The 22,955-nt window shown below is 37.8% G+C and overlaps 1 protein-coding gene across 7 annotated transcripts in view; it reads left to right on the forward strand.

Annotated features, from left to right (window-relative positions):
- The first annotated feature begins 531 nt into the window (after positions 1 to 531).
- MAPK10 (mitogen-activated protein kinase 10) overlaps positions 532 to 22,955 on the forward strand; it is a 316,049-nt gene continuing 293,625 nt past the window's right edge. For 2 of the 7 annotated variants that reach the window (XM_043572256.1, XM_043572257.1), the window contains exons 1-2: positions 542 to 992; positions 6,226 to 6,340. The gene's annotated coding sequence lies outside the window, so the exon portion shown is untranslated. Of the gene's footprint in view, positions 993 to 2,428; positions 2,555 to 2,873; positions 2,997 to 6,225; positions 6,341 to 22,955 lie in introns of those variants that run through there. The other 5 variants (XM_043572254.1, XM_043572253.1, XM_043572259.1 and 2 more) reach the window with 5 other exon arrangements.

A 22,955-nucleotide genomic window follows, 5' to 3' on the forward strand; every position in this document is an offset into this window, starting at 1 on the left:
TGTAGTGGGCATTTATTTATGATTTTTATAAAAAACAAGGAAACACAGAAGAGTAATAATAGTGCTGTGCAAATGACCTCTGGAATCCAGCTGGGACTCCAGTGCTCACTTCTCCTCTGAGGTTATTAGCATCCTTGTTTGTTTTGACATTTAGAAAGACCCCAAGTCTCACTTTCTGCTGTTTGCAAAGAGCTGAGCTAGTTGAAAAGCAGAGATTGACCGTATTTCGTATGTTGTTTTGGTCTGCCGGTGTTTGTTCCTCAGCGCTGCTGTGGACACAGCCAGCACTGCTTGGAGCGGATTGTTTCTGTGGGTTGTGCAGCCTGGCTGCTGATGTCGTAGTTCCTGATAGTGGCTGCCAAGGAACCCTACTCCTTTCCATTTTGCCTGGTCCTCATTTCACCGGAAAACACAGTGGCTGTAGCCGCACATAGATAGACTTTTTTCCTCTTTCCCTTTCCCCCTCTTACCCCTCCCTAGACCTCTCTGGGCTTTGACGTCATGTGTGCTCCTTTCGGTTGCCATAGCAACCCCATTCCCCAAGCCCTCTGTCCGTCTCCTCTGGTAGGTTCCACAATGGTACAGGCAGCATCGCGCTGCACAATGGTTTCCAGGCAGTGAAAGAGGGTGATTCAGCAAGCCACTCTTCTTTTTTTTTTTTTTTTTTCAAAAAACCTCCCCTTCTTCTTCTTCTTCTTTTTTTTTTTTATGGGGGTGGGTGGTGCTTGTTATATGCTTACCTTTTTCTTTTCTTTTTTCATTTTTACAATTTTCCTTTTTTCTCCTCACCCCTCAATACCTAGGGGCTTGAGTGAGTTTAAGATTGGGTTTTCTTGGAAATCACCTGTCCATCACTAATTTTAAACAATTTCCCCACCTCCAAAGAATCTATTCCTTATTACAATTTGGAATGTGGTTAATGAAAAACAAGTAGGGAGGATTTCTGGGGCAAACACTGCTGGATCAGGATCGTAGTTCTCAAGCACGGAATGGTAGGTGCTCTTTGCTCATTCTGGGTTCTAACCTGTTTTTTGGAGGGTGGGGTGATGCCTATGGATTGCTCCTGGTGGGGTGGGAGAGCAAGCATGGGAGAAGAGGGAGAGATGGGGTGGAAAGCAGGTTAATGAAGTGAAGTACCTCTAAGGCAAGAAGCTACCAGCTTTTCCTTGTGTGTGGAGCATCTCTCCCCAGACTTGGGCGTGTGGAAACCTTTCTGTTTGGAGTGAGGGTTGGCAGGGGGTGGGAGGGAGCTTTCTTATTGTGACCAGGGGTTTTTAGACCAATGCAGAGCTACAGAAAGGAAGAGAAGAAAAACAGCCGGGGTGGGGGGGGGGGTGGGTGGAAGAGGGGGAAGGAGGGAGAGAGAGAAAAGGAGAGGTGGGGAGAGAGACAGAGAGAGAGAGAACAGCTGTGCTTGTTAGAAGTGCTGACCTCAGTCCTATATCTGAGAAATGTTCTGGGTTCCATAAAGCATCAAGAAATCATGTCTTTAAGTATACATTTATGTTTACTTCCTGAGAGGTATAATTTAAATGAATATTTTGGAACCTATTTACATATTTTTAGTAGGGAATAGTATTTATATATTTTAGTTGCAAAACTAATGGCATTACTCTTGCAGAGACATTCTAGGCTGAATTTGGGCTGGGAAGAGGAACACAGGACAGGGGTCAGGATAGAGATTAGAGAAAACATTGGCACTGCAGTCGCAAAGGTAAGGGGTTCCTTTAAGAAAGTGATCTATCACAGCAGGCAGCATTTTTTTTAATGGCAGGGTTCCCATATTCTGTGCTGGGATACTGTGTCCCCTAGAAATGTCAGAGCTCTTTTGGGAAAAAATCAGCAATGAGCATGGCAATATACTCATCAGAATTTATGTATTTGTGCCTGCAGCAAAAAAAAAAAAAACGTGATTTATTGGAAAATCTTCAAGTGAATCAAGGTTAGAGATATTTTAAGAAAAACTGTATATGCATTTTCCCCTGTACATTGAAATCTAGAGGCTGTCTCTGCTTTTACCTCCTAACACATAACTTCCCAGGTACTGCAATTTAGCTACCGAAAAAGAATGGCTTATCCCATGGCAGTAGGCTCTGAAGGAATCACAAGGTTGTTTACATGGGCTGTCTTTGCTGCAGAGCCTGACAGTGTCTTTACAGCAGCACTGCATGCTTCTGGTGTGTTGATGATAACTTTTATGAACGAACCGGAAAGAGGCAGTCTAAGTCATGGGACAGGCCACAGTTCAGATTGCAGGAAAATAAGTGCACTCAGCATTGCCAGCCCAAGGTCCAATTTCCTCCTTGCATCCCTAGTCTGCTACTTGCCAGACCCAGGAAGATCTCACAGAATGCTGATCACCGTATTAAAAATGGTTGCAGGAGTGACCACTTCTCTCAGAGAGGCTTCTGTACATTTTCTACCTTAGGTGAGCGTATATGCTGCGAATATAGATAGTGATGCTCATGAATGAGCTCAGAAGCTTCAGACTCTACTTCAGAACCTTTGGATTTTAGGGGCAGGACAGTTTGGATGAGCAGTTTTGCTGCTTTTGGTACGTATTCCTTTTCTGCCTCGATCTCACTCTTAATTGACATGAAGTACCAGGTTAGCTTATTTTCTTACACAGAGCAAACGATTTTCTCTTCCCCACAACGGAACAGCAAATCAGATGACAAAGGTGGCATGACCTTAGATATTAAAGAGTCTTCATGCTTCCTCATTTGCACATCACTCTCTCCTGTTGTTGCAAAGTATCTTTAATTTGATGGGCTCCTGGCATTACAAAATCTTCGCAGTTTTGGTAAAAAAAATTTTTTTTGATGATGAGGCAGTGAGAAATCATATGTAGAGTGGAGAAATCAGCTGCCTCCAGCTTCCTGCTTGCTTGCCCCAGAACAGCATCTGCTGTTGGGAGGAGTGTGTTTGTCATGCTGGAAGGGGATGTTTATGAACAGATCCCAGAGGGACCGAGTGTGTTTTGCTGTCATTGTCTGGTATGTCTGCAGCTATTAGTATTTAATGGTTTCATAGTACATGGTCAATGATTTTCAAGGTTAGAATGAACTGAGACTTGGTTGTGAATGCTATAAAATAAATGTACGTTTTTAAATTATAGGAAATTCATAGGATTTCCCTTGTTAGTATATCTTATAAGAATATCATAAGCGAAAGGTATCTGCCTAGCCAAAATAATATGAAAAAGCCTCCCATGTTTAAAGGTAAAGCGTCCCATATTTAAAGGTCTTTTTTTGTTTTGTTGTTGTTGTTGTTGTTTTTTAGTTTTATTGTGGCTTTATGTAAATGAATATATTTCTTTGGATGTAATCTTAGGGAAAAAGTCTTTTAATACTGATGATAAAAAATAAAGACAAACTGGGGTGTTTCTTGTTTGTGAAACATGGGGGCAGATATTCTCTCTTCCTGCTCTAGTTGTGACTTCAGGTCACATTTGGAGCTCAAAAGACTTTGCATGAAATTGGTGGGTTCAAATCAAATGATTGCTTACTTGCTTATGAGAATAATGGGTCTCAAAGCAAGTCTTCCTTCGATCAGAATAAGAAGTAAACAAATTGACACTTAAAATTCTTTCTCCATTGTGCCTACTATCTCCTCTTGTAGTCTCCTTTAAGCTTTTGGTTGGACGCTGCAACACTTGGGCAAAAAGAACCATAAAGTGTCCAGTAATGACAGAAAGGAATACAATGCTGTATTTGCTGCAGACTATTTCTTTCTTACCACACATGCATCTCTTACACCTCCTTCTGAGGACCAAAGATTTAGATAAAGTTGGGCCTATGGACTACTGGGGGAATGCTTATTGGGAAAGGAGAACAAGACCCATTTATCCCTTTAGTATATTAAATATATTTATTGCATTATATGAGTATGAGATGAGACACTGCTGCTGATTAGAGAAAAGATCATGCTGCACATTGATTATTTCTCTTTGAAAGAGAAAATGTAATTTAGAATTGTAGCTTGGATTTTCAGAAATTTATCTCTCTGTACATATTTTCATGGCAAAGTTGTAAGGTTTTGACTAAAGATTTTTCAGTTTGAGTACGTTTTATCCTTATGAGAAAATCAAGGCAAAGGGTGGGGGGGAGTGAAAAATCCGTATGTTTTAGGTACTATCCTACCCTCTCCCCCATGTCTTATTGTGAATCTTGGTAGAAACTCCAAATGGAGAACTCGGGTGACATTAAAAATCCTTAAATAAAAAGAAGCATTTTGGCTTGAAAAGTGCTACAAATTTATACTTATTTTTGGTAAAGAATTTTTTTTTTTTTTTTTTTTTTTAAATTTTTTTTCAACGTTTATTTATTTTTGGGACAGAGAGAGACAGAGCATGAACGGGGAGGGGCAGAGAGAGAGGGAGACACAGAATCAGAAACAGGCTCCAGGCTCTGAGCCATCAGCCCAGAGCCTGACGCGGGGCTCGAACTCCCGGACCGTGAGATCGTGACCTGGCTGAAGTCGGACGCTTAACCGACTGCGCCACCCAGGCGCCCCTGGTAAAGAATTTTCTAGGTGAATTGATGCTTTAGATCCATAATAAGCCACTATGGCCTTTCTCACTGTTCTTATCTCTGAGATGTGAAAGCCATAGGTTTATAAAGCTAATGTTCCTAGGAGTGGAAAGTAAAGATTTGAATGGAAAAAGAGATGACTGAAGGTTCCTTAGAAACATTCTTAACCCACAGTTGCTCTGAAATCCCATACAGTGTGCAGGTGTAAGTGAAATTCCCCTACAGGCCAATCAGGAATTTGCAGAGTAACCTGCTCAGTAATAAACAGGATTTTTGCTACATTGTGTGTGTGTGTGTGTGTTAGAATGCAGGGAAAACCCCCCACCACCCAGCAGTGATTTAAAGTACTAGAAATTCATCTTAGTGACTTCTCTTCATAGAAGTAAAACTGCTCCTAGTTTCTGGATGTTAACCTGCCTGGGTTCTCCATGTGCTTCCTGAAAATGGGTTTCTTCAAGTAATTGTCCTCTTCTCATACACTGGAAGTAGGATGTGAGCATTGGTAGTGAAGTAAAGCTCTTAGGCCCATTTATTTGGCAAGGTTTCTTCAGTGTCTGTACTTCCTCTGTCATTGCAGTTATCACACTATCTACTAATTACATATTCCTGTTTCCTGTGTTCTCTACTAAAGTATAATCTCCACCAAGTACTGACTGTGTCTGTTTGGCACGTTGTTGGGGCTCAATAAATAGTCCTTGGATGAATGTCTCCTGTGTACAGTGTTCTCTGCTAAGTGCAAAGGAAGGAAGAGTTTGGAGCCATTTGGGAGCATATAATCATTTAGGGCGATGAGGTTAAATAACAAGGATGGTATATGATCAAGGGCTCCTATTAGTGATTTGACACTAAATATAATAGGAATTCAGAGGAGAAATAAATTCCTGTCCTCTGAAATGGTGGTAGGTGACATTGGAGGTCACACTGGGATGTTCACAGAGCAGGAGAGTGTGGTGTGGAAAGAATTCTTAGTAGTAAGTTGTAAGCACCTGGCCAGGAAAGGGACTCTTAGTTGGGGCAGAGAGGATGGTTTTATTTGGGTATTGTGAGCATACTTTCCAAAGTTCTAAAAATTAAAACTCATGGTTTGATAATGGGTAGAACATTGGAAATTGGTACAATCTTGGAGAATCTGGTCCATTATAATCACAAAAAGTAACAGTAACAGATTGAAGTTACAAACCTATTTTTGTAACTAGATCAGATTAGGAAAAACATACATACAGGTCTGTTTCCAGCTTCAGACCATTTTCAGTTTAGTTTTATTCTATTTCAAGTACTTCAGAGGTTTTTGAACTTCTTCTTTTATCAGTAAGCATGTAACCCATTTTTCTAATGAAATCTTCTGTGAAAAGCAGAATATGCAAACATGCAAGGGTGGAACTGTTTCCATAGAAGCTGAGTAGGGTGCCTTGTATCTCAAAACCAAACTGATATGACAAAACCCAAATATCATGTCAGATTTTATGTCAAGATTTTAAAATATCCAGCTACTCTGGTATTGGTAACCCCAAAGTTCTTGTGCTTGTGATAAATTTGAATAGAGTAAACCAGCCTGGGATGTTTTATTCCCTCATCCTGTGTGCCATCACTCATTTTCAGTTATCTTTGTCAGTCTTTTGGTTTCCTAATGCGGATGAAATTCCCATTTAAGTGTTCAAATCAAACTCATTCTGTGTTTTTGCTTTGATTTTAGGCTAGCGTGAGGAACACCAAAGGCAGGACCATCTCAGATCTTCATTATGGCAACTCATGCAAGAAGCTGTTGAATTAGAACCATTTCCTATAGATGAGAAACCATACAAGCAGTGGTGAGTTGCAAATTTAAAAATATTCCACAGCAGAAAAGATATGATCTTTATAACTCATGTAAATATTGCATGTGATTTAGTGTATGGATCTGAAGAAATACTGCTCCAAATAATGTGAAGTAAAGAAATGAAAATAAACAAGACAGAATGTTTGATTGATGGTGCAGTGCTATTACTGTCACATAGAGTAGCATGAAGTCTTGGGGTACATGGGTAAATTGTGTCACACCAGGGACAGGAGGGTGCTACTGCCCGGGACGATACCAGTCTGTGTAAGATGGCTGCAGTGAACAATTTCATGTTGCTGAGTTAACAGTCGAGTGACATTATTTTTCAGTGGTTTTTATTATTTGCAACATAATTACACATTTTACCAATTTACCCTGTAGGTAAAAGAATTGGTTCTCTGTGAAAAGAACCTGTAATGCTCAATACCTTTCAGGAATACACACACACACACACACACACACACTCACTCACTCTTATGTAAACATACAGGAATATATATAAGAATGTATATAATATATATATTAACATAGCATTTAGATCCTTGCAAATAAGGGGAGAGAAATCATATCACAGTTTTATAAAATGCAATTCATAGACATTTACCCTATAGATCCTTGTGCCTAATATAGCAACATTAAAAGTAGATCCAGTTTTGGGGCACCTGGGTGGCTCAGTCCGTTGAGTGTCCAACTTCAACTGAGGTCATAATCTCGTGGTTTGAGACTTTGAGCCCCATACTGGGCTCGCTGCTGTCAACCCTGTCAGCGCAAAGCCAACTTCAGCTCTTCTGTTCCCCTCTCTCTGCCCATCTCCAGCTTGTGCTTTCCCCAAAATAAATAAATATATTTTAAAAAGTAGATCCAGTTTCTCTGCTAGTTGGAATAATTTTTAAAACTTATTATCTTATAAAAATATCAGCACACACAGGCAGAATATTTTTTATAAAATACTTGATGCTTTATAGTCATCAAAGTCAATAATCAATAGACTCCAGCAGAAATGAAGCAGTTATAGTCTGTCAAATTAACTTTGAGAAATAGTGTATGACAGCAAGATTCCAAAAGAAGCTGTTTTGAACTGGTGATCAATATATCTCTTTCGTTTGCTTAGTGGCTTATGTAACTCTGGGTAGGTAGGCTTTCTTGTGAATTAATGCCTAAGCTATAACTACAGAAGACTGATGAAATTAACCCTGTACTTCTTTCACATCATGATTTTCATTACAGTCTGCCTACAGTTATATCGAGAAAGTAGATATAATAGCCATCGCTATGCTGTGCTTAATCACCATGTACTAAATGAGTGTTTGTTATAAAGGAGAATAGTATGTAATTGCCAATAATGAACCATCTAGGGTCTAAAGGAAGGGCAACTTTATATGGTTGAACTTAATGCTTTGCGTTATGTGTCACTCCCAGTGATGTAGAAAACATATATTGCCCCGTCTTAAACATTTACTCATTAAGCAAACATTTATTGAGAATCTGTGATGTAGACATTATCCTTGACTCTTGGGATAGATGAAAGAGATAGTACCTGCCTTAAAGAAGCTTTCAGTCTAAAGACTGTGGTGCTTATGCTAAAATGTGCCATTAATTGGGGGGAGATAATGTTCAAAGAGTGTGGTACTTACACACTGGGCGGTTAAATGGGTAGACATGCGGTGCTAAAGGAAGTGCAGCAGAGGAGACTCTAATACAGATGGGCTGGGAATTTGTCAAGGCTTCCTGAAGGGAGTGATATTTTAGCTGAATGTTAAGGACAATGAGAAATAATCAGTGGAAGGGAACAGTGGGAATACTTTTCAAGGGCCCAAAGGTTTAACAGAGTATGATTTTTTGGGAGCACTCTGTGCCATTTACCGTGCTAGGGCATAAATGGGGGTGTAGAAATGAAACTGAAGAGGGGTACAGGAGACATATCATGAAGGATCTCTTAAATAAAGCTAAAAAGTTTGGACTTTATGCCAATATGAAGAGCTTTTAAAATATTCTAAGTAGGAGAATGACACGATCAGGTTTATTTTTTAATTGTGAAATATATCATAGACATAGAAACGTGTATAAAACAAATATAGTTTAAGGAATAATTATAAAGCAAACCTCATATAACCACCATTCATATTAAGGAATAGACTCTTAGTAAGTACCTATGTGTTCCTTTAAGATCACATGCTTTTTCTTCTCCACTAAAGGTGACCACTAACCACTATTTTGCCTCTTATCACATTTGTTCCTTGTTCCTTTGCTTTTCTTTGTAGGTTTTCCATCTTACAGTCATAGTATATATATACATATATATATGTATGTATATATATTCTTAATCAACCGATTTTGCTGAACATTATAACATTCTTCTACATTAATGTATGTAGTTTATTCATTTAATTATGTAGTATTCTACTCCATGAATATACCAAATTTACTTATCCATTTTACTGTTGGTGAATATTTAGATTGTTTCTGTATTATTTATGCTAATTTATGTGCATAACATTTATTTATATATAAACAAATATATTTATGCAAATATATTCATTAAATATATTAAATATATTTATTATAAATAATATATTTGTAATAAAGTTATTAGTTATATATAGTTATATATATAGTTACTCATAGATTCTAGTATACATGTATAAAATCTTCTTCAGGAAAGGAACTACTGAATTTAGGGGTATGTGCACATTCAGGTTTTCCAAATAATGCTAGAATATTGTCCCCAATCGGTTATATCAGTTTACACTTCCATCAGCAAGGGAAGTTCTCTATTCTCACCAACATTTGATTTATAAGTTCTTAAGTTTCACTAATCAGGTGGGTACATAATTGTACTCATGAAAGTATTAATTGGCTTTTTGCTGATTACTGATGAGGAAGAACATCTTTTCATTTTTTATTGGTCATTTGATTTTCTTTTGTGAAGTACCTACTCAAGTGTTTATGAGATTTGTCTTTCAAAATAATAACTAGCATTTATTGAGTTCTTACTGTGTAATTGCTTGTGCTAAGCACTTTGCAGGCATTTAATCTTCATATCATCCTTATGATTTACAGATAAGGGAACTCAGGTTTAGAGATGTTAAATAACTTGCTAACAGTCATACAGCTAAGAAACAGTGGATTTAGCATTTGGGGGCTTTCTGACCCCAGAGTTCTTCAATTTCTTGGATAGCATTTGGAAGAAGATTAGACTGAGTCAGAGAGAACACCTAATGTGGTCTATTGAAGGAATCCAGTTAAAAAATCATAGGAACATAAACCAAAGAATCACCAGTAGAATGTAAGTACAAAGCAACTGGACTCAGTACTGAATGTTGTGGGTAAAGAAGAGGCAGAATATATAAAGTCTTGTTACTTGTTGCTTAGGTATAGTCAACATTAGTCATACAGTGTATGTTTATATTCCAGGTGTTGTGATTAGGTGTAAAGAATTATGATTCCATGATTCAATAAGAGATGAATTTAGTTCTGGGTACCTGGGTGGCTCAGCCAGTTAAGTGTTCAACTCTTGATTTCAGCTCAGGACATGATCTCATGGTTCCCTAGATCAAGCCCTGCGTGGAGCTCTGTGCTCTGCCTCTGCTTCTCTCTCTACCCCTCCCCTGCTCTCTCTCTCAAAATAAGTAAATATTAAAAAAAAAAGAAATGAGGGGCGCCTGGGTGGCGCAGTCGGTTGGGCGTCCGACTTCAGCCAGGTCACGATCTCGTGGTCCGTGAGTTCGAGCCCCGCGTCAGGCTCTGGGCTGATGGCTCAGAGCCTGGAGCCTGTTTCCGATTCTGTGTCTCCCTCTCTCTCTGCCCCTGCACCGTTCATGCTCTGTCTCTCTCTGTCCCAAAAATAAATAAACGTTGAAAAAAAAAATTAAAAAAAAAAAAAAAAAAAGAAATGAATTTAGTTCATGGGACCATCAAATTTAGGGTAGAGAGACCACCGTGTTCATTCAACTCTTCACTGTTTTAAAATGTGGAACCTGGTGCAAAAAGAGCTTAAGTGGCTTATTCAAGATCACATGTTATGAAGTGTCAGATAAAGATAGATATCAGGCTGGCAAAGAATGCAAAGGAGTAACAACTTGCCTGATTTTTAAATTACTTGAAAATGCAATCAACTTACTTTATCTGTTAAACATTTAAAAAATTGTTTTTAACTTTTATCTATTTTTGAGAGACACAGAATGCAAGCAGGACAGAGGCAGACAGAGAGGGAGACAAAGAATCTGAAGCAGGCTCCAGGCTCTGAGCTGTCATCACAGGGCCTGACACGGGGCTTGAACCCATGAACTGTGAGATCATGACCTGAGCTGAAGTCGGACACTTAACTGACTCAGCCACCAGGAGCCCCTGCTAAACGTTTTTGTTTTTGTTTGTTTTTTAAGTCAGTTGCCTCATCATCGTTGTTAGCTGGTTTATTTAATGTAGTCTAGAATTCTATTTGCCTGCCCATGATTCTACCAATGGAGCCACCAGATCTGATTTGCTATTGTTACCATGTAACTGCTCTGCTTACCTTTGACATGCTCCATTGGCTATGTAATAAGTTCACTTTTCCTTAACATATACCATACTCCCATTCACCCCCATTTTAGTAACTGGTGATCTTTTGGATTGCCTGGGGACACTAATGTTCTTCATTCTCATCACACACACTCAAATGTTTCTTACCTGTGTGATTTACTTCATACTGTCTATTCTGCCTATATTCATCCCACCCAATCTTTACTTAGTCATTAGCCAACTTTTAAGGCATTTGCAATTGAAAGAATGGTCTGAGGACCAGCAGCGTGAGCATTATGGGCATCATCTGGGGCTTGGTAGAAAAGCCGTATCTCACGTCCCATCCAGATACCCTGGCTCAGAATCTTTCAAACAAGATTCTCACATGATTTCAAGTCTTGGAAGTACTGCTGAGACTCACTCTAGACTTCTCAGGTGTTACCAGAAACCTTCCCTGACTCCTTCCATTGGGAATGCCTTCCTGGTGTTCTCAAAGTAGCCTAGGTATATCTATCTCATTGTATTACATAAATAGTAGCATGTTTTACTATTTATATGTCTGTGTCTGCGCCTTAGCTTGTGAGTAATTTGACCCAGATCTAATTATCTTTTGGTTTTCCATGCCTAGCACAGTGCCTAATACTTGGTAATACTGAACAAATGTTTGTTGAATGATTGTTTGATGAAAGAAAGAAAACAGAGCAGGAGATAGATACATAGAAAGATAGGAACAGAAGTAGGAAAGAGAATCATAAGGAGAAAAGGCATAAAGCCAAAGGAACTTCATAGAGAAAAAGGTAGACTAAAAAAATTTTTTTAATATCTCTGGATACCATCTGGAAAGCAGCCTGACAGTCTACAATCTTATGTAAGTAGATTATGTGATAAATGTGAATATTGTTGGCCAAATCCCTCAGAAGCAAAGATTACCTTAATTTTTTATATAATTACAGTATAGTTTTATTGTTGTTGTTTTTGTTGAGTAAATTTTGCTAAAATTTGTTTTACTTTCCTAAACAAAGTATTCTACTTAACTAATCAGAGATTGTTCAGAGTACTGTGGAAAGTGGATAGAGGATGCAGGTTTGTTTGAAGCTGTATAGAAGACAGCAATAAGAGGCCAGTGAGTGGAGAATAGGCACCATACATAAAAGACCTTTCTGATGGTTAGAATTATTTGTAAGTCCATGCTTTTAGAAGAATAGTGAATTTTCCAGCACTGCATTTAACCATCTTCATGTTTGACCAAATACTACGAACATGTTAGAGATGATACTACTTGATGTGAGAGATTGAACTCAGTGACTTCTAAGGTCTAGGGTTCTTGTGAATTATGAGTCTATAATTGTTCAGAGTAGTGCTGGAAGAATGAGGGTTATAATACATGATTATAATAGTGGATAACATTTATTGAGTGATTACTTGTGCCACTCACCGTGCAAAGCACTTTGCATGCACTAATTCATTTAATCTTCACAGGAATCCTACTGAGCATTTCCATTTTATAAATGATGAAACTGAAGCATGGGAGATTTAGTAACTTGCCCTAGATCATGCAGCTAGTGTTGGTAGAGCCCAGGGAGTCCAACTGGGGAGCACTTCCTTTTTTATCACTGTGTTGAATCCTTCTCAATATTAAAGATGAAAGTTGGACTCAGTGGAGCTTTAAAACATTGATGTGGTTTAAATTCCAAGTAAGTGTGCTAACAGGAATTCTAAGAAATGATAACATAATCAAAGTAAAAAAGAGATAGAAATGAGTGTAACGGGTTTGTGGAACCAAATGCCTTGCATATGAGATGAATTAAGAGGATATTCAGAAATTTGTCATTAGGGTGCCATTTTGTCTTGTTTTTCAACGGCTACAAGCTCCCAAGATGGGAAACCAAGTCCTCAGGAGTATAGTTCACCCTAGTAAAAACAGCATAACTAGCCCTTATATTGTATAAAAATTTAAAGGCTTTTCACCAATTGGTGGAACCTCAGGCTGTATCTTCTGGGAAGATGGATTTGGGACTGTCACTGTTTGAGAGGTCCCAAGTAATTTGATGTCCTACTAGGAAAATAATAAGGTGGTCTTTATAAGTTGACATTTTACTGGAGTTTATTTGAAGAGTGAGTTAGCTTAAATTTTAGCATGTCTCAAAGATTCTTCGTAGATAATTCTGTGTATTCCAATAACCACTATTAGAGGAACTACTATTAAAATGAAAGTATGAGATCTTAATGAAAATTTGGTTAACACAAAAAATGTTTTCAGGGGCACCTGGGTGGCTCAGTCAGTTAGGTGTCTGACTTTGGCTCAGGTCATGATCTTGTGGTTTGTGAGTTCGAGCCCCATGTTGGTCTCTGTGCTAACAGCTTGGAGCTTGGAGCCTGCTTCGGATTCTGTGTCTCCTCCTCTCTCTGCCCCTTCACTGCTCACACTCTGTCTCAATAATAAATAAATGTTAAAAAAAATTAAGAAAATAAAAACAAAAACAAAAAACGTGTTCAGATTAGGGCCTGTTGGAAAATTTAGTCCATAGTGTAGCAGCATTCATTACATGTGATAATCTATTATTTATAGTGCAGATATCAGAAATTATACATGCTGGATATTTCACAGTTTTCTTTCTAGTTGTACTTTTGGAAATTCTAGGTGGCTTGTTTGTTCTTTAAATCCTTAAGGCCCACTTTTTTTTTTGGTCCCTAAGGCCCACTTTTAAGCACCTTTAAATTTGAGAGTGGATAACTTTGATGATATTGTCTTTAGAAAATCATTTATAAGTCCTAAGAATCAAAATAATTCTTTTTTGAAATTTAATTTAATAAGATTTAAAGATAGTCTACTCCCTTACTCCCCCCTAAAAGATTGAATAAAACATGTTAGGTAAAACCTGTGTGAAATAGCGGGTAGGAAACAAGTTAAACTATTTTTTGTCTTTTATGAGTTTCAGCCAAATACATCATGTCATATGTCTGTTGACTGTCCTCTTGCCAACCAGGGTCCAGGTCAGCAATGTGGACTGTCACAGGCAATCATATCTGTTATGTTTCACTTCTTTTTAGTCTTGGTCCTGAGTACAGATGTCTGGCTCTGTGTTATAATTTAAGGAGCCAAAACACCCTCTAGTTTTCTGCTTCTGAACCTGATATAATATGTGAAATTCTCACTTACTTCTTGGGTTGAAGACTGTTTCTATTAAAATAGAAATGTTGTGAGGTAAATTGTTCGTTCCTTTTAAGTAAAGCATGAGATGATACTCAAAAGGCCAGGACCAAGTGGACTACCTTGGTGAGGGTCACCTTGGCCAATGAAGGTACTTCATGAGAAGGGAAAGCAGCTTCATGGACAGCTAGAAGGGAAGAATAGGCCAGATGGAGGCTTACAAGAGTCTTGAAGACAGACTTACCAATGCTCAATTTTGCTTTACCTGACCCCCTTTAGTTATCTTTAGCTTCATATCGTCACTCTAAATCAAAAGATAAGATATTTGAGTTATAGGAAGTCACTTCTAATTATTAAGACTTCATTATCCATGAGGGAGATAGTTTATGCACAGGCAACCAAACTGATTGCATCTACTTTCCAGATTTGTATCATTCTTTGTATTAAAATTATCTGCTGCTATCAAAGGGCTAGTGTGTGCAAATGTTTGCTCATTGATTTACCTATGAGAGGGATCTATTAAAATTTGCCTTTAAAAATCACGGTTTCCAAGCTGTACTGGGATTTGCCAACATATCAGGTGAAACTATTGGCATCTTGATTACCTAAGCTATCATATCAATACAACAGATTTACATGAGGGTTAACAGATATTTTCAATGGACAGATTACTGTGGTAGAATCTTTGAAGAATAAATAAGATACAATTATTTCCTCCTTCCCTTCCTCCCTTCGTTCCTTTCCCTTCCTTCATTCCTTCCTTTGATCCTCCCTTCCTTCCTTCCTTCCTTTCTTCCTCCTTCCCTTCCTCCCTTCCTTCCTTCCTTCCTTCCTTCCTTCCTTCCTTCCTTCCTTCCCTCCTTCCCTCCTTCTCCCTCAAATATTTACTGGCTGTCTCCTCTATGCTAGGTGCAGCAGCAATAAAGATAAATTCTATTTAGTCCCTGCCCTTAAGCAGCTCATTACCAAATCTGGGGCCTTGGGATGGGGAGTGAAAGGGAAAACACTTGTAAATAGATGAATCTCACACATAGGATAGTTGCTTTAATACATCCTGAGTTCAGGGAATAGTACAATTACAAAGTCAACTACTCTATTGGGATTCTGCAGAAAGACAGGAGTACCAGTGTTCTAAAGCAGCAGTTCTCAGACTTTGTGGTCTCATGATCCTTTTACGCTCTTAAAAATGGTTAACCATGAGCTTTTGCTTATGTGGGTTATATCCATTGGTATAAACCATATTAGAAATTAAGATATAAATTTAAAATATTTATGTAATTCATTTATGAATTAGCAACAGTAAACCCATTACATGTTAACATAAAGTATATATCTTTTTATGAAAATTATTTTTTACAAAGCAGAAATAGTAGTTACAAAGTGGCATTGTTTTATATTTTTGCATATCTGTTTTATGATTAGTTTAAAAGAAGATGGCTGAATTCTCTTATATACTTACAGCTTCAATCTGTGGTTATATAACACATCATGCAGCCTCTTGAAGACTCTACTGTACATCTGAGAGTAAATGCGAGTGAAGGCAGCAAAATATATCTTATAATTATTTGGAATTAGTTTTGACCTCAGGGATCTCCCCCTCTGCCTAAAGGAGGTCTTGGAGATCCTCAAGGGTTCTTGTGTACTATACTTTGAGAACCACTTCTAAAAAGTATCTGTTGTGTGTAATGAGTTAATATCTCTTTTATGCATCTAGAATGGTACTAATTGTGTACCAGCCTTAGAAAAACAGAAAATAGTATGCTTAGTTATTCAGAGGAGGAACTCTAGATGAGAAAGACTATAAGACTGTAACCTCGATGAAGGCAGAGAGATCAATTTACCTTTTTTACTCACTAGCTGTCACAGGGCCTGACACATAGTTGACTTTCTGGAAATTTCAATGATAAAACATTCTGCTAAGACTGCTATGTACTTTCATAAGTCACTATAAATCTGGGCAGAATATGGTGAGTGCCACAAATGTTAAATGCGTGTTGTGGAGTTGGAGGGAGTAGGTATTTTCAACTGAGGTATTAGAAAGGATTCATGGAGGAGAGGGCATTGGAGTGGAGTTGTAAAGATAATTTGGTAGTCAGTGTTGGAGTTGGAAAGGTTATTTCTAGTAGGAGAAACAGAATAAGCAAGGATAAGAGTGGGTTTGGGGTTCAGAAGTTTAGGTTGTGACTTAGGGATGGAGAACATGGCAGTCAGAGATATGGTAGAGAAAATAGATTGGAGCCAGACTGAGGGAGATTGTGAATGATCTATGAAGTAGTTTGGGTCTGTTTCTATAGACAATGAAGAGCAATTCTGTTTTCCGAGCAGGCTTACGAAAATGATCTTAGCAGCAATGTTGAGAGTGGTTTGGAGAGGAGAGAGAATGGAGGCAGGATGAGCACTTACAGGAAAGAAGGAAATGATAATCCAGTTTGAAGAAGACAGTAAGAACCAGACCAGTGGAAAGGGATCTAGTATATAGGAATGCTTCCAGGTTTCAGGTAATTTGGAGTAAGAAGTTGTAAAAGAGGTAGTGTTTCAGTCAGTAAGGAAGGAAAATCCTGGATTATTTATGAGTTCATTATAAGTCCAGTCACAGTATTAATAAGCAGTTTTACACAGGTCCTTGGGCTTTGGTTTTTCCATTTGTACAATGTAGAAATGGATTGCTTGCCTATTTGTGTCACAAGAGTCCCTGTAAGGATGTAAGGATAAATGAGCTGTTTTGACAGAAAAGCGCTGTTAATCTAAGCCATCAATAATAAAAATGAGAATGTTTGCCAGGTGCTTTTGCTCCTATGTTGAAGGCTGCTATGTAAATATGAAATACTGCCTGGAACTATTGTCACTGTTAATAATAGTAAAGTCATTACCACAAAATGCCTACGTAGCAAACTTGTTCTCTGTCAATTCTAAAGTGAGAAGATGAAGCCAGGCATGAAGTCCATTCTATTTTGTTTGTTATGAATTTTGCTTGTTGTAAACTATTTTCCTGGTTAGTAGAAAGTCATTTTAATAGTATTCAGATTTCATTGTATCTCATTATTTTCATCACTCTATTCTGGTCAGGTTTTCCATCACTATCAGGGACCTCATTATCCTGACTTTTGCATTCTATGCAAATGAAAGTGGGACTACATTTGATGTGTCAGTACTTGCGTCTGTGCTCTTGTTAATTGTGGCTCCTTCCATTACTTTAACACATAACTATATGGTATGCTCCAGAGATAGAATGCTTGGGTTCAAACCCAAATTCTATTACTTCATATGAAATCCTGGCTAAATCACATGGTCTCTTAAGATTCAGTTTCTTTACCTGTAAAATGGTACTAATAATGGTGCTAATCTCATATGGCTATTGTGAAAGTAATGAATGCAAAGCACATAGCCTTAAGTGCTCAGTAACTGCACGGTGTTGTTTTGTTTTTGACCAAATTTATTACCATTGTCATCAACATATCGGTTTTTTTTTCTAATCAGGATCTTTTTCCATACTTTTTAAATTCATTATTTGTCTTCCAGTAATTAATTTGTGACCACACAATTAATCATCCACCTTTTCTTTACCTAGAATAACATTTTGAAGAATTCCCCAAATTTTAAATTTTACTAATTTTACTAATTTTATATATATATCTATATCTGTATCTATATCTTATCTCCCCCCTGGGCTTTGTTTTACCCAGCAAATCAAGTATTTAGCTCTGCTGTGAATATAAGGGATCCAATGACTTGTTCTAACCATCTGACTGGTATTATTTCCCATGGCACACTGCTATCCTCCCACACAATGTTTCTGTAGACAGAATTCTCTTGCCATCTTCCTTTTTTACTCAAGTATTTTGTTCAATCTGTTCTCAAGATCTCTAACAGTCTGTTTCTGTCCTTGATATTGATCATGCCTCTAAAGGCACCTTCCCATATTAGCTCAGATCCATTGAGATATGTTTGGAACATACATCACACCCCCAGATGTATAGTGCGTGGTTGGGGCCACCACCAAACCTGTGCTCTGCTCACCAAACCAAGGCTCATTTTTTAATTTACGTAAGTACTTGAATATTCACCACCATTTCTCTCTACATTGTCTCTAACTTCTATGGGACAGGAACCAAATGAAGACAGTGGTCTTGCTTCCTATCAAAAGTTGATTCGTATTTGTTAACAGTCAATCTATTCAAACTGTAGTGGGCGGAATGAAAATGACTATTGAAAATAGCTGCTATCAGAGGAGGAAAAATGATTGAGTAGTAAGGCAAATCAGAATAAATTAGCATTTAGTCAGTTTTATCTTTTACTATTCCAGTATTGAGTATTTGTTTAGAAATTGTAGAAATTGTTTAATTTAGATGAATATACCAGGAGGGAGTTTCCTTTTTGAAAATTGTGATACGTAATCTGGTATTAGGTCACTGAGATTTCAGTTTAGCACCCTGACTTTACCTATCTTTTGGAATAATGGGGTACACTTACTTTAGCCATCTGTTAGTTGTGTGATATTGGCCATGTTACCTAATGCCTGGTTTCTGTTTTCTTATCTGTAAAATGGGAACAACACGATCATCTGTCTCAAAATGTAGTTCTGAGAATTTAAATTAATTTTCACAAGAGATATAAGATGTAAGAGATAGGAAGTTATTAGAACAATGCCTGGCACAGAACAAAATTTCAGTACCTATTAGCAAATATTATTACCCACCTGAAACAGCATGATGGTTAAAAGCTTGATTCTGTATCACTTACTACTTGAGTAATTTTGGGCTCTTTTTATAACCTCTCTGAGCCTCTGTTACATTTTTAATTTGGACAATGATGATATCTACTTCACAGGGTTTATGTGAGGATAAATGGAAATCACTTAGTATAACTTTCACTGGCTATTAGCTATTATTTTTTTAATCCTTATGACACATGCATTATCTAGTAATTATGATAATAAATATTTACAGAGGACTTACTCTGAGCCAGGCAGTATCCCAAGTATATTACATGTATCATCTCATTTATTCTTCACAATACTCACAATGAGGTAGGTACTATTATTATACCCATTTTACAGATGAGGCAAATTGAGGCATAGACAGGTTAAGAACATGTCCAAGCTCTTACAGTTAGTAGGTGGTAGAGCACAATCTGTGCATTTATGCATTGAACTTTATTGCCTCTTATGAAGATAAAAGAGTTGAATGAAATGTCTGGAGAATAAAATTAGACTCTCAGGCTAATGATTGAGGTTGTTGCTGTGTCTTACCCTCTTGTAAACCTTAAATCTATTCATATGGTGACATCAACTTGGTTAAAAAAGAGATTAGTAAGTAGCACTAAAGAAGAAAACAATGTGAAGCAGTGTTTTGAGAGGGGAACCTGATGTCTCTGTCGTTGTGTCTGGAAGTGAAGTCTCTGATCCTTCTTGCCCAAGGTAATATCTTACTGTCGTGGGGATGCTATAAGAGCAAGGTTTACATGAAGACTTCTAGTTTTATTCAGCCTCAACTTCTTCCCTTTTTCTGGCTGCCTGCCTCAGTCACTGCATGACTCCGAGGCCCCAAACAATTGCACATATTTGTTATTTCTTTATTTTTAGTTTTTGAAATCTTATTTTGGTGGGATTTATACTCCGTATGTCCCTGGTGATAGTTGAGATGATGTTGTCCTGTACTGCAGCTCCCCTGTTACACCCTGTGTGATAGGATGGTAGAATAGTCCCCGATGGCAGGGCGGGGGCACTGAAGGACTTCCTCCCTCAAGCCACACAGATTGGGATTCACATTTCCAATCCGACATTGGGCAATTAATTAATGCTTTTAAGACTTAGTTTCTTTTTATAGGGGCACCTGGGTGGCTCAGTCGCTTGAGCAGTAGGACTCTTGATTTTGGCTCAGGTTGTGATCCCAGGCTCATGGGATGGAACCCCGTGTTGAGCTCTGCGCTGAGCTTGGAGCCTGCTTAAGACACACACTTTCTCTCCCTCTCCCTCTCCCTCTCCCTCTCCCTCTCCCTCTCCCTCTCCCTCTCCCTCTCCCTCTCCCTCTCCGTCTTCCTCTCCTCACCCCCCCCACCCCCACCCTGCTCGGACTTTCTCTTTCTCTCTAAAATATAAATAAATAAATAAATAAATAAATAAATAAATAAATAGACTTAGTTTCTTTTTATAAAATGGGCATGTAGTACATACTCCATAGTTTTTGAGCTAATTAAATGTAAAAGATTTTAATACAGTGTTTGGCTAGAGCAGAGAGTTCAGTTTTGTTATTGTTATAACACTAAAATCTTTAAAAAATATTGATTTGCTTTAGATCATTATCAAACAGTTTTGTTATTGAAATAACAAAAGAAACTTAGTGGCTATTATAGCAAATACCAGGGGTACTTTTCAATAAAATAAAATTAATTAATTTCATTTTCATTCTTATTAGCCTGTGACCTCTACTAGGATTGGGAAGAGTGAACTATGGAAAAGCAGAGGGCTGGGAAATGCAAGAAAAAAACGAGTATACAAAATAGTACTCTGGTCTTTATATAAGTGAGATAATGCATATGGACATGTTTTTCACATTCTCATTTTCCCTGCAAATATAACATTAAAAAAATAATTTCCATGCGCATCCTGAGAAGAAAAAAAAAGTATGGAATTAGTCAAGGAAAGCAAGGAGAAGAGGAAATATTGCATTATTTGTTAAAGCATGGATTGGATTGGAGGAAATTAGAATCTGAGCAATTGGACTGTTGGAAAAAGGCAAATAGATATTGGAAACACATATGTGATAAGGGTAAAATGACCAGCCTGATAGTGTTGGAATATTTGGGCATATCAGTGGGGACCTGAGGGCCAGGGAAAGGATTCCAGATGATATCCAATCGGCTCAGCCCATCCCCAGCATCAGGGCTTGGATCCCAGATACTGATTCACAGGGTGACACAGAATTAAAGAGCAAGATTTTCTAATGTAGACTAGCAGTGGTGAATTAATTGGCAGCTCTTGATCTAGGCACTGGTACAATGACTATCTGCTGTAGTCTTTCTCTGTCCCTGGGTTGCAAGCTTGGTCTAGATTAACTGTTCTTGTTGGGTGCAGATGTCCACTACCTTCAGGACCCAGGGTTCTTGTCGCTTTCCATTTTCCCATTCTCTCTCTGGTGTGAGGCAGTTTCTTCCTTATGACTCTGAAACACAAAGAGGCTTATTACACACCTTCTTCTGGATGTCCACTGATGTAAGTGTGGATAGAGACCTTGAGAAGTGTCTGAGGAGTCCATCTGAGGTGATTCAGATATGATTTGCCTTTGTTAGGTGATCAAAGTGACTGTCAGCCTAGTGCAGAAACTGTTTCTAAATTTAATCTATGACAAGACTTCTAGCTACTTGGAATTTACCATGTGGGAATAAAGGTAATCTGGATGTACTGTCAGTTACCACACTGATTTCAAGGATATTTGATTTCATTTATTCATTCAATAAATATTTATTGAATACTACTATGTGTCAGGTCCTGTTTTAGCTGTGGGGTTACTATAATGAATATAATAGATAAAAAAAAAATCATTCCTGACTTCAAGAGCTCTTTCTGGTTGCAAGAGACAGACAATAAGTCAGATGAATAAATGAAATATGTTGTAAATTAGATGATGGAATGGTCAGGAGAATATTAAAGCAGGGGAGTGGGTTAGGGAGTATGGCGTAGGTTACAATTTTTCTGTGGTAACTGGGGAAGGCCTCCCTGGAAAGCCATTGAGCAAAGACCTTGTTTGATATGTCCTCACAGCCTGGTGTTCCTCCCTTTTTGTAATTCCATTTTTGTCCCTTCCAAGCTGTATACTTCATAAAAGTGAAAAGCACTTCCTGGATAAATGCTCTAAGTTTTATCTTCTTGGATAAGACCCTCTATGTAAGGGCCCATCAGTACCCCTAATTGCTTGGTAGAACCTCTAAACAGGTCTCAAGAATCACTTACAGGAGAAAGTAGGTTTGTCAATCTTAAGTTTTGCTTAAGACAAATTCTCAAAGAGTTTTGCTTAGGACAAATTTTGCTTAAGACAAATTCTCAAAGAGTTAAGATGGTTTAGCTTTCCCTAAATAAATCTATCTCTAATTAAAAAATTTTTTTAATGTTTATTTATTTTTGAAGGAGAGAGAGACAGAGTGTGAGTGGGGGAGGGGCAGAGAGAGAGGGAGATACAGAATCTGAAGCAGGCTCCAGGCTCTGAGCTGTCAGCACAGAGCCCGACACGGGGCTCGAACTCACAGACCGTGAGATCATGACCTGAGCTGAAGTCAGATGCTTAACCGACTGAGCCACCCAGGTGCCCCAATATATCTCTAATTTAAAAGAAAACAATTTAAAACTTTTTATATTATTTCTCTCTTCCATAAAATTGATTCTTCCTTTACTTAGACACTATCTGCTATTAATTTACAAAACTAACATCAGATTCTGGTTGTTTTTTAAAGGTTATTATATGACATTTCCATGTTCTTTCATTTGTTATTTGATCTTATACTGATTTCAACACAAGTTACACTTTTCTTTTAATGTTAGAAAAGTTTTTGATTTTAGCTTAATTTATCTTGACTTGTTTCTAATTCAGGGTGGCATCTCTGCCCCCTGCCACTCATATATACTATATATGAGTAATTTATCACATGATCCATTGCACAGACAGAGTGAGAAATAGAAGGAGAGGTTGAGAAAGAAAATAAGGAGATAAAAGCAAAAAGCTTTAAAAAACCCACTTATCTTTATTTATTTTATGTATTTATTTACTTTTTTAAAGATTAAAAAATTTTTTTTCAGTAATCTCTACACCCAATGTGAGGCTCAAACTTACAACCCGAGATCAAAAGTCACATGTTCCACTGACTGATCCTGCTAGATGCCCCAAATCAACTTATTTTTAGCCTGTCATTTATATCTGTAGAACATTATCTGGTTGTCCTTTATTATGTTACATTTTAAGGCAGG

This window comes from Prionailurus bengalensis, chromosome B1 (genome assembly GCF_016509475.1).
Source record: "Prionailurus bengalensis isolate Pbe53 chromosome B1, Fcat_Pben_1.1_paternal_pri, whole genome shotgun sequence".
Classification (NCBI taxonomy): domain Eukaryota; kingdom Metazoa; phylum Chordata; class Mammalia; order Carnivora; family Felidae; genus Prionailurus; species Prionailurus bengalensis.